Below are 12,131 nucleotides of genomic sequence, written 5' to 3' on the forward strand. Positions count from 1 at the left end.
TCCTTTCCCAAAAATAATGTTCTTTGCATGTATTTAAGCGTTTTCATTGGTATGATCAAAAACACTCAAAATACATGTTTTTGGTAATATTATTCTGTTTCACCATAAAGAGTGTTTTGCATGCCTTTTAGTGTTTTGGTATATAAGGAGCTCAAAAACACTTAAAGGCAAGTTCTTGGTAAAAAATCTGATTTCCTCCAATGTAATGTGATTGCCCTCGTTTTTAGTGCTTTATTGCCTATCACGGTCAAAATACTCAAATGACACTTTTCTGGTAAAGTCTTTTTTTTCCACAAATCTATTTTCGCATTAAATTTGGGGTTTTGGTAACTAAGAATGTGAAAATCACTCAAAATACACGCATTTATTAAGGTTGTTCTGTTTCTCAATTAGGAGTGTTATACATGAGTTTACCATTTTTGTATCTAGGAAACCCCTCTATATACACGAGATTTTTCGTTCTTTGCCTTGTGGTTCTTTTGAACTAAGAATCACTCATTATACACTTTTCTTGCAATGTACTTTTGTTTCCCAATATAGACTGCTTTGCATTAATTTTCGCGTTTTTTATAGGTAACAAGCTCAAAAACACTCAAAATATAACTTTTTTGTAACGTTTTTTTTTCTTGATATTGGTTGCTTTGTATCCGTTTTAGCGTTTTTCTAAGTAAAACAATGAGAAGACACGTTTTCAATCACTTTGTTTTGGATTCCTATAGAGTGAGTTCCTCATTATTTATCGTTTTGGTGCCTAAAATGCTAAAAAAAACACTCAAAACACAGATTTCTGGTAAGGTCGTTTAATTTCCTCATATAGGAGGCTTTGCATGCACTTTAGGGTTTGGTACATAACAGTCCGAAAAAAAAAAGCTGAAATTAACTTTTTTGATAATATTCTATTATCATATGAGTTTTCCCAGAATTTTGTCATCTTGGTACTATGAAGATGAATAAGAAAAAAAAATCCTATTTTTTTTATTTTTTTATTTTTTTTACTTTCTAAATAAAGAGTGTTATTTGTGGGTTTTAGCTTTTTGATACTTAAGGAACTTAAAAAACACTCATAATACACGTTTCTCTTATTGTCCTTTTGTTTCCCAAACATAATGTTCTTTGCATGTATTTAAGCGTTTTTATAGATACATGTTTTTGATAAAGTTATTCTGTCTCTCCATAAAGTTTGTTTTGCATGCGTTTTAGCGGTTTGTTATATAAGGAGCTCAAAAATACTTAAAGGCAAGTTTTTGGTATAAATTGGTGTTATTCCAATGTAATATGATTGCCCTGCTTTTTAGTGCTTTATTGCCTCTCACGCTCAAAAACACTTAAAAGACACTTTTCTGGTAATGTCATTTTTTTCTCACATAAATGTGGTTTTGCATGCAATTTGGGATTTTTGGTAACTAAGAATGTGAAAAGCACTCAAAATACACGCATTTAGTAAGGTTGTTCTGTTTCTCAATTAAGAGTGTTATTTATGAGTTTCAGCATTTTTTCTAAAGAGTGTTATTTGTGGGTTTTAGCTTTTTGGTACTGAAGGAATTTAAAAATCACTCATAATACACGTTTCTCGTAATGTTCTTTCGTTTCCCAAACATAAGGTTCCTTGCATGTATTTAAGCGTTTTTATAGATAACATGATCAAAAACACTCAAAATACATGTATTTGGTAATATTATTCTGTTTCTCAATAAAATGTATTTTGCATGCGTTTTATCGTTTTGTTACGTAAGGAGCTCAAAAACAGTTAAAGGCAAGTTTTTGGTAAAATTTGGTTTTATTCCCATGTAATGTGATTGCCCTGGCTTTTAGTGGTTTATTGCGTAACACGTGCAAAAACACTGAAAAGACATGCAAAGCGTCCCATATGAGGAAATCAATGATCTTATCAGAAATCTGTCTTTTGAGTGTTTTTCAGCATGTTAGGCACCAAAACGATAAATAATAAGGAACTCACTCTATGTGGGAATCTCAAAAAAAAATTAGTGAAAACGTTTCTTTTTCAGTGTTTTACGTAGAAAAACGCTAAAACTGATACAAACCAACCAATATCAAGAAGCAGAAAAACATTACCAAAAATGTATATTTTAAGTGTTTTTGAGCTTGTTACCTACAAAAAAACGGGAAAATGGATACAAAGCACTCTATATTGGGAAACAAAGGGACATTGCAAGAAGAGTGTATAATAAATGTTTCATAGTTAAAAAAAAACACAATTCAAAAAACGCAAAAACTCGTGTATATGCTGAAACTCAAGAATAACACTCTTAATTGAGAAACAGAGCAGCATTACTAAATGCGTGTCAAAAACACTAAAAGGCAAGTTTTTCGTAAAAGTTGGTTTTATTCCTATGTAATGTGATTGCCCTGCTTTTTAGTGCTTTATTGCCTAACACGCTCAAAAACACTCAAAAACACTTTTCTGGAAATGTCATTTTTTTCCCACATAAAGCTAGTTTCGCATGGAATTTGGGATTTTGGTAACTAAGAATGTAAAAAAAAAACACTCAAAATACACGCATTTAGTAAGGTTGTTCTGTTTCTTGATTAAGAGTGTTTCAGTATTTTGGTATCTTAGAAAGATCTCCATAGAGTCGAGTTTTGCGTTTTTTGCCTTGTGATTCTGGTGAAACTATAAAACACTGTAGCGGGACACAAGTCACCGCTCCTAGCACTCCGTTTTCTGTTATATTTTCACCCTTCCGTTTTCACTCTCTCTACAGCACAGGCTTTAGTCTTTCATCTCTTCTTTCCTCACTTTACACATATCTCTTACTTTACACATTCTGTGCACGCTCTTTGACACATGTGTTACACATCTTCTCAATACATCTTATTACTCCTTTCTTCACACAGACATACACACACACATACTCTCTCTTTTTCTATAATTTTGTATATATCATTTATTATGTTAAGTAATTTTTGTATATATTGTTCATGTTTGTGCTAAATAAAGAGAGAATACCCAGGCTAAGTTTTCTTTGCCAGAGCTATACACGTTTCTCGTTATGCCCTTTTTTTTCCTTATATAGAGTGCTTTGCATATATTTTCGCGTTTTTTTTATGTAACAAGCTCAAGAAAACACAAAATATATTTTTTTGGTAATGTTATTCTATTTCTTGATATTGGTTGGTTTGCATCCGTTTTAGCGTTTTGCTACGTAAATCTTTTAAAAGACACGTTTCCAGTAATTTTGTTTTGGATTTCCATATAGAGTGACTTTCATATTATTTATCGTTTTGGTGCCTAACATGCTTTTTGGTGGCTTTTGCCTCCCAATATAGAGTGCTTTCCATCCATTTTCGCGTTTTTTGTAGGTAACAATTTCAAAAACACTCAAAATATACCTTTTTGGTAATGTTATTCTATTTCTTCATTTTAGTTGGTTTGCATCCGTTTTAGCGTTTTCTACGTTAAACACCAAAAAGACACGTTTTCAGTAATTTTGTTTTGGATTCCCATATAGATTGACTTCCTTGGGTTTTATCGTGTTGGTTCCTAACATGCTGAAAAACCCTCATAAGACAGTTTTCTGGCAAAGACGTTTAATTTCCCCATATAGGTGGCTTTGCATGCAATTTAGGGGTCTGGTACATAACAGTCCAAAAAAAAAAAGCTAAATGTAACTTTTTTGATAATGTTCTTATTTTACATAATTTCCTGAACTTTGCCCGAATTTTGGCACATCCTTACCTGTGAAGATGAATAAGAATGAAAAAAAAATATCGTATTTTTTTATTTATTTATTTTTTTTCTCAATAAAGAGTGTAATTTGTGGCTTTTAGCTTTTTCGTACTTAATGAACTTAAAAACACTCATAATACACGTTTCTCATAATGTCCTTTTGTTTCCCAAAAATAGGGTTCTTTGCATGTATTTAAGCGTTTTTATTGGTAGCATGATCAAAAACACTCAAAATACATGTTTTTGGTAATGTTATTCTGTTTCACCATCAAGTGTATTTTGCATGCATTTTAGTGTTTTGGTATATAAGGAGCTCAAATACACTTAAAGGCAAGTTCTTGTTAAAAATTGGTTCTATTTCAATGCAATGTGATTGCCCTGCTTTTTAGTGCTTTATTGCCTAACACGCTTAAAAACACTCAAAAGAAATTTTTCTGGTAATGTCATTTTTTCCCCACATAAAGCTGGTTTCGCATTCAATTTGGGGTTTTGGTAACTAAGGATGTGAAAAGCACTCAAAATACACGCATTTAGTAAGATTGTTCTGTTTCTCAAATAAAAGTGTTGTTCCAGAGTTTCACCATTTGGGAATGTAAGAAACTTCTCTATATACACGAGTTTTTGCGTTTTTTGCCTTGTAGTTCTTGTGAAACTATAAAACACACATTATACACGTTTCTCGTAATGTCCTTTTGCTTCCCAATATAGAAAGCTTTCCATCTATTTTCGCGTTTTTTGTAGGTAACAATTTCAAAAACACTCAAAATATACCTTTTTGGTAATGTTATTTTATTCCTTCATATTGGTTGGTTTGCATCCGTTTTAGCGTTTTTCTACGTAAAACACCGAAAAGACACGTTTTTAGTAATATTGTTTTGGATTCCCATATAGATTGATTTCCATGTTATTTATCGTGTTGGTTCCTAAGATGCTGAAAAACACTCATAAGACAGTTTTCTGGCAAAGACGTTTAATTTCCCCATATAGGTGGCTTTGCATGCACTTTAGGGGTTTGGTACATAATAGTCCGAAAAAAAACCTAAATTTAACTTTTTTGATAATGTTCTTATTTCACATAATTTCCTGAATTTTGCCCGAATTTTGGCATCTCGGTACCTGTGAAGATAAATAAGAAAGAAAAAAAATATCGAATTTTTTTTATTTATTTAGTGTTTCTTAATAAAGAGTGTTATTTGTGGCTTTTAGCTTTTTCGTACTTAATGAACTTAAAAACACTCATAATACACGTTTCTTGTAATCTCCTTTCGTTTCCCAAAAATAGTGTTCTTTGCATGTATTTAAGCGTTTTTATTGGTAACATGATCAAAAACACTACGTTTTCTACGTAAAACACTGAAAAGAAACGTTTTCAGCAATTTTGTTTTGGATTCTCATATAGAGTGAGTTCCTTATTATTTATCGTTTTGGTGCCTAACATGCTGAAAAACACTAAAAAAACAGATTTCTGGTAAGGTCGTTTAATTTCCTCATATAGGAGTCTTTGGATGCACTTTAGGGTTTGGTATATAACATTCCGAAAAAAAGGCTAAAATTAACTTTTTTTCATAATTTTCTTTTATCATATAATAGCCCAGAATTTTCCCAGAATTTTGAAATCTCGGTACCTATGAAGATGAATAACAAAAAAAAAATCCTTTTTTTATTTTCTTACTTTTTTTTAAATAAAGAGTGTTATTTGAGGGTTTTAACATTTTGGAACTTAAGGAACTTAAAAAACACTTACAATACACATTTTTTCGTAATGTCTTTTCGTTTCGCAAACATAAGGTTTTTTGTATGTATTTAAGCGTTTTTATAGATAACATGATCTAAACCCTCAAAATATATGTTTTTGGTAATTTTATTCTGTTTCTCCATAAAAGGTGTTTTGCATGCGTTTTAGCGTTTTGGTATGTAATGAGCTCAAAAACACTTAAAGGCAAGTTCTTGGTAAAAGTTGTTTTTATTCCCATGTAAAGTTATTACACTGCTTTTTAGTGCTTTATTGCCTAACACGCTCAAAAAAACTCAAAAAAACCCTTTCCTTGTAATATCATTTTTTTCCCACATAAAGCTAATTTTGCATGGAATTTGGGGTTTTGGTAACTAAGAATGTGAAAAAAAAAATAAAAACCCAGGCATTTATTAAGGTTGTTCTATTTCTTAATTAAAAATATTATTCATGAGTTCCAGCATTTTGGTATGTAAGAAAGTTTTCTAATACAGACATTTGATAAGGTATTTCTGTTTCAAAATTAAAAGGGTTATTTATGAATTTCAGCATTTTGGTATGTAAGAAAATTGTTTATTTTACACGAGTTTTTGAGTTTTTTTTTGCTTCTGGTTCTTGTCAAACTATAAAACACTCATACACGTTTTTCGTAATGTCCTTTTCTTTGCCAATATATAGTGCTTTCCATCCATTTTTTTTTCATTTTTTGTAGGTAACAAGCTCAAAAACACATCAAAATATATCTTTCTGGTAATGTTATTCTATTTCTTCATATTGGTTGGTTTACATCCGTTTTAGCGTTTTTCTACGTAAATCACTGAAAAGACACGTTTTCAGTAATATTGTTGATATTGCTGAAAAACACACAAAAGACAGGTTTCTGGTAAAGTCGTGTAATTTCCCCATATAAGTGGATTTGCATACACTTCAGGGTTTGTACATAACTCCGAAAAAAAGCTAAAATTATTATTATTTTTTTTTTACAAAATTTCCATGAATTTTGCTAGAATTTTGGCATCTCGGTAATTATGAAGATGAATGACAAAAAAAAAAAATTCTCTCTATAAAGAGTGTTATTTGTGGGTTTTAGCTTTTTGGTACTTAAGTAACTTTAAAACACTCATAATACACGATTTTCGTAATGTCCTTTTGTTATACAAACATATGGTCCTTTACATGTATTTAAGCGTTTTTATAGGTTACATGATCAAAAACACTGAAAATACATGTTTTTGGTAATGTTATTCTGTTTCTCCATAAAGGGTGTTTTCCATACGTTTTAGAGATTTGGTATGTAAGGAGTTAAAAAACACTTAAAGGCAAGTTTTTCGTAAAAGTTGGTTTTATTCCCATGTAACGTGATTGTTCTGCTTTTTAGGGCATTGTTGCATATCACGCTCAAAAACACTAAAAAAAGACACTGTTTTCGTAATGTTATTTTTTTCCCCAAATGAAGGTAGTTTCGTATGTAATTTGGCATTCTCGTAACTAAGAATGTGAAAAACACTCAAAATACACAATTTGGTAAGGTAGTTCTGTTTATTGATTAAAAGTGTTATTCATGCATTTCATCATTTCGGTTTGTAAGAAATTTCTCTATATACACGAGTTTTTGCGTTTATTGCCTTGTGGTTGTTTTAAAACTATAAAACACTCATTATACACGTTTCTCGTAAAAGTCCTTTTGTTTCCTAATATAGAGTGCTTTACATCCATTTTTGAATTTTTTGTAGGTAACAAGCTCAAAAACACTCAAAATATCTCATTTTGGTAATGTTATTCTATTTCTTCAAATAGGTTGGTTTGCATCCGCTTTAGTGTTTTCTACGTAAAACACTGAAAAGACACGTTATCAGTAATTTTGTTTTGGATTCACATATTGACTGACTTCCATATTATTTATCGTGGTGGTGCCTAACATGCTGAAAAACACTGAAAAGACAGGTTTCTGATAAACTCGTTTAACTTCCCTAGATAGGTGTCTTTGCATGCACTTTAGGGTTTGGTACTTAGCAATCCGAAAAAAAAAACTATAATTAACTTTTTTGGTAATGTTCTTTTTTCCACATAAATTCCCTGAATTTTGGCAGAATTTTGGCATCTCGGTACCTATAAGGATGAAGAACAAAAAAAAATCCCATTTTTTTTATTTTTTATGTTTATTATTATTTTTTTTCTAAATAAAGAGTGTTATTTATGGGTTCTAGCTTTTAGGTACTGAAGGAACTTAAAAAAACACTCATAATACACGTTTCTCGTAATGTCCTTTCGTTTCCCAAACATAAGGTTCTTTGCATGTTTTTAAGCGTTTTTATAGATAATATGATGAAAAACACACAAAATACATGTATTTGGTGATATTATTCTGTTTCTCTATAAAATGTATTTTGCAGGCGTTTTAGCGTTTTGGTATGTAAGGAGCTCAAAAACACTTAGAGGCAAATTCTAGGTAAAATTTGGCTTTATTCCCATGTAATGTGATTGCCCTTCCTTTTTAGTGCTTTATTGCGTAACACGCTGAAAAATACTCAAAAGACATGCAACGCCTCGCATATGAGGAAATTAGAGACCCTACCAGAAATCTGTCTTTTGAGTGTTTTTCAGCATATTAGGCACCAAATCGATAAATAATAAGGAACTCACTCTATATGGGAATCCTAAAGAAAATTACTGAAAACGTGTCTTCTCAGTGTTTTACGTAGAAAAACACTAAAATTGATGCAAACCAACCAGTATCAAGAAGCAGAAAAACGTTACCAAAAATGTATATTTTCAGTGCTTTTGAGCTTGTCACCTACAAAAAAAAAAAAAAAAATGTTTCTCCATAAAGTGATTTCCATGCGTTTTAGCAGTTTTGTATATAAGGAGCTCAAAAACACTTAAAGGCAAGTTTTTGGTATAAATTGGTGTTATTTCAATGTAATATGATTGCCCTGCTTTTTAGTGCTTTATTGCCTATCACGCTCAAAAACACTTAAAAGACGCTTTTTTCTCACATAAAGGTGGTTTCGCATGCAATTTTGGGTTTTTCGTGACTAAGAATGTGAAAAGCACTCAAAATACACGCATTTAGTAAGGTTGTTCTGTTTCTCAATTGTGTGTTATTCATGTGTTTCAGCATTTTGGAATCTAGGAAATCTCTCCATATACACGAGTACGAGTATTTCCGTTTTTTGCTTTGTGGTTCTTTTGAACTATAAAACACTCATTATACACTTTTCTTGCAATGTCCTTTTGTTTCTTAATATAGAGTGTTTTGCATCAATTTTCGCGTTTTTTGTAGGTCAAAAGCTCAAAAACACTCAAAATATACCTTTTTGGTAACGTTTTTTCTACGTACAACACTGAGAAGACACGTTTTCAGTAAGTTTGTTTTGGATTCCCATATAGAGTGAGTTCCTTATTATTTATAATTTTTGTGCCTAACATGCTAAAAAACACTTAAAACACAGATATCAGGTAAGGTCGTTTAATTTCCTCATATTGGAGGTTTTGCATGTACTTTAGGGTGTGGTACATAACAGTCCGAAAAAAGAGCTGAAATTAACTTTTTTGATAATATTCATTTATCACATAATTGCCCTGATTTTTCCCAGAATTCTGGCATCTCGGTACCTATGAAGATGAATAACAAAAAAAATAAGAAAAAAAATCCTATTTATTTATTTATATATATATATATATATTTATATATATATATATATATATATATATATATATATATATATATATATATATATATATATATATATATATATATATATATATATATATATATATATATATATATATATATATATATATATATATATATATATATATATATATATATATATATATATATATATATATATATATATATATATATATATATATATAAAGAGTGTTATTTGTGTGTTTTAGCTTTTTGGTACTTAAGGAACTTAAAAAAAAACACTCATAATACACGTTTCTCGTAATGTCCTTTTGTTTCCCAAACACAATGTTCTTTGCATGTACTTAAGCGTTTTTATAGATAACATGATAAAAAAAACTCAAAATATATGTTTTTGGTAATGTTATTCTGTTTCTCCATAAAGTTTGTTTTGCATGCGTTTTAGCGGTTTGGTATATAAGGGGTTAAAAATACTTCGTAAAAGTGGGTTTTATTATCATGTAATGTGATCGTTTTGCTTTTTAGAGCTTTGTTGCATATCACGCTGAAAAACACTCAAAAGACACTTTTTTGGTAATGTCATTTTTTTTCCCACATGAAGCTATTTTTGCATGTAATTTGGCATTTTCGTAACTAAGAAAGTGAAAAACACTCAAAATACACAATTTGGTAAGGTAGTTCTGTTTATCGATTAAAGGTGTTATTCATGCATTTATTCATTTTGGTATGTAAGAAATTTCTCTATATACATGAGTTTTTGCGTTTATTGCCTTGTGGTTCTTTTAAAACTATAAAACACTCATTTTACACGTTTCTCGTAATGTCCTTTTCTCTTCTAATATAGAGTGCTTTACATCCATTTTTGCATTTTTTTTGTAGGTAACAAGCTCAAAAACACTCAAAATATATATTTTTGGTAATGTTACTCTATTTCTTCATATAGGATGGTTTGTATGCGCTTTAACGTTTTTCTACGTAAAACACTGAAAAGACACGTTTTAAGTAATTTTCTTTTGGATTCACATATTAACTGACTTTCAAATTATTTATCGTTTTTGGTGCCTAACTAACATGCTGAAAACACTAAAAAGACAGGTTTCTGGTAAAGTCGTTTAACTTCCCTATATAGGTGGCTTTGCATACACTTTAGGGTTTGGTACATAACAATCCGAAAAAAAGCTATAATTAACTTTTATGATAATGTTCTTTTTTCCACATAAATTCCCTGAATTGTGGCAGAATTTTGGCATCTCGGTACCTATGAAGATGAATAAAAAAAAATCCCATTTTCTCATTTTTTATTTATTTTTTTTTTTTCTAAAGAGTGTTATTTGTGGGTTTTAGCTTTTTGGTACTAAAGGAACTTAAAAATCACTCATAATACACGTTTCTCGTAATGTTCTTTTGTTTCCCAAACATAAGGTTCTTTACATGTATTTAAGCGTTTTTATAAATAACATGATCAAAAACACTCAAAATACATGTACGAGTATTTGATAATGTAATTCTGTTTCTCCATAAAAGTATTTTGCATGCGTTTTAATGTTTTGGTACGTAAGGAGCTCAAAAACACTTAAAGGCAAGTTCTTGGTAAAATTTTGTTTTATTCCCATGTAATGTGATTTCCCTGGCTTTTAGTGCTTTATTGCGTAACACGCTCAAAAACATTGAAAACACATGCAAAGCGTCCCATATGAGGAAATTAAAGACCTTACCAGAAATCTGTCTTTTGAGTGTTTTTCAGCATGTTAGGCACCAAAACGATAAATAATAAGGAACTCACTCTATATGGGAATCCAAAAGAAAATTACTAAAAACGTGTCTTTTCAGTGTTTTACGTAGAAAAACGCTAAAACCAACCAATATCAAGAAGCAGAAAAACATTACAAAAAATGTATATTTTGAGTGTTTTTGAGCTTTCATACCAACAAAAAAACGCGAAAATGGATACAAAGCACTCTATATTGGGAAACAAAGGGACATTGCGAGAAAAGTGTATAATGAATGTTTTATAGTTAAAAAAAAAAAAAAAACACAAGGCAAAAAACGCAAAAACTCGTGTATATGCTAAAACTCATGAATAACACTCTTAATTGAGAAACAGAGGAACCATACTAAATGCGTGTCAAAACACTAAAAGGCAAGTTCTTCGTAAAAGTTGGTTTTATTCTCATGTAATGTGATTGACCTGCTTTTTAGTGCTTTATTGCCTAACACGCTCAAAAACACTCAAAGACACTTTTCTGGTAATGTCATTTTTTTTCCCACATAAAGCTGGTTTCGCATTCAATTTGGGGTTTTGGTAACTAAGGATGTGAAAAGCACTCAAAATACACGCATTTAGTAAGATTGTTCTGTTTCTCAATTAAAAGTGTTGTTCCAGAGTTTCACCATTTTGGAATGTAAGAAACTTCTCTATATACACGAGTTTTTGCGTTTTTTGCCTTGTAGTTCTTGTGAAATTATAAAACACACATTATACACGTTTCTCGTAATGTCCTTTTGCTTCCTCATATAGAAAGCTTTCCATCTATTTTCGCGTTTTTTGTAGGTAACAATTTCAAAAACACTCAAAATATACCTTTTTGGTAATGTTATTTTATTCCTTCATATTGGTTGGTTTGCATCCGTTTTAGCGTTTTTCTACGTAAAACACCGAAAAGACACGTTTTTAGTAATATTGTTTTGGATTCCCATATAGATTGACTTCCATGTTATTTATCGTGTTGGTTCCTAAGATGCTGAAAAACACTCATAAGACCTTTTAATTTCCCCATATTTGCATGCACTTTAGGGGTTTGGTACATAATAGTCCGAAAAAAAAAGCTAAATTTAACTTTTTTGATAATGTTCTTATTTCACATAATTTCCTGAATTTTCCCCGAATTTTGGCATCTCGGTACCTGTGAAGATGGATAAGAAAGAAAAAAAATATCGTATTTTTTAAAATTTATTTATTGTTTCTCAATAAAGAGTGTTATTTGTGGGTTTTAGCTTTTTCGTGCTTAATGAACTTAAAAACACTCATAACACGCGTTTCTTGTAATCTCCTTTCG

Source organism: Scylla paramamosain, unplaced genomic scaffold (assembly GCF_035594125.1).
Source record: "Scylla paramamosain isolate STU-SP2022 unplaced genomic scaffold, ASM3559412v1 Contig61, whole genome shotgun sequence".
Classification (NCBI taxonomy): domain Eukaryota; kingdom Metazoa; phylum Arthropoda; class Malacostraca; order Decapoda; family Portunidae; genus Scylla; species Scylla paramamosain.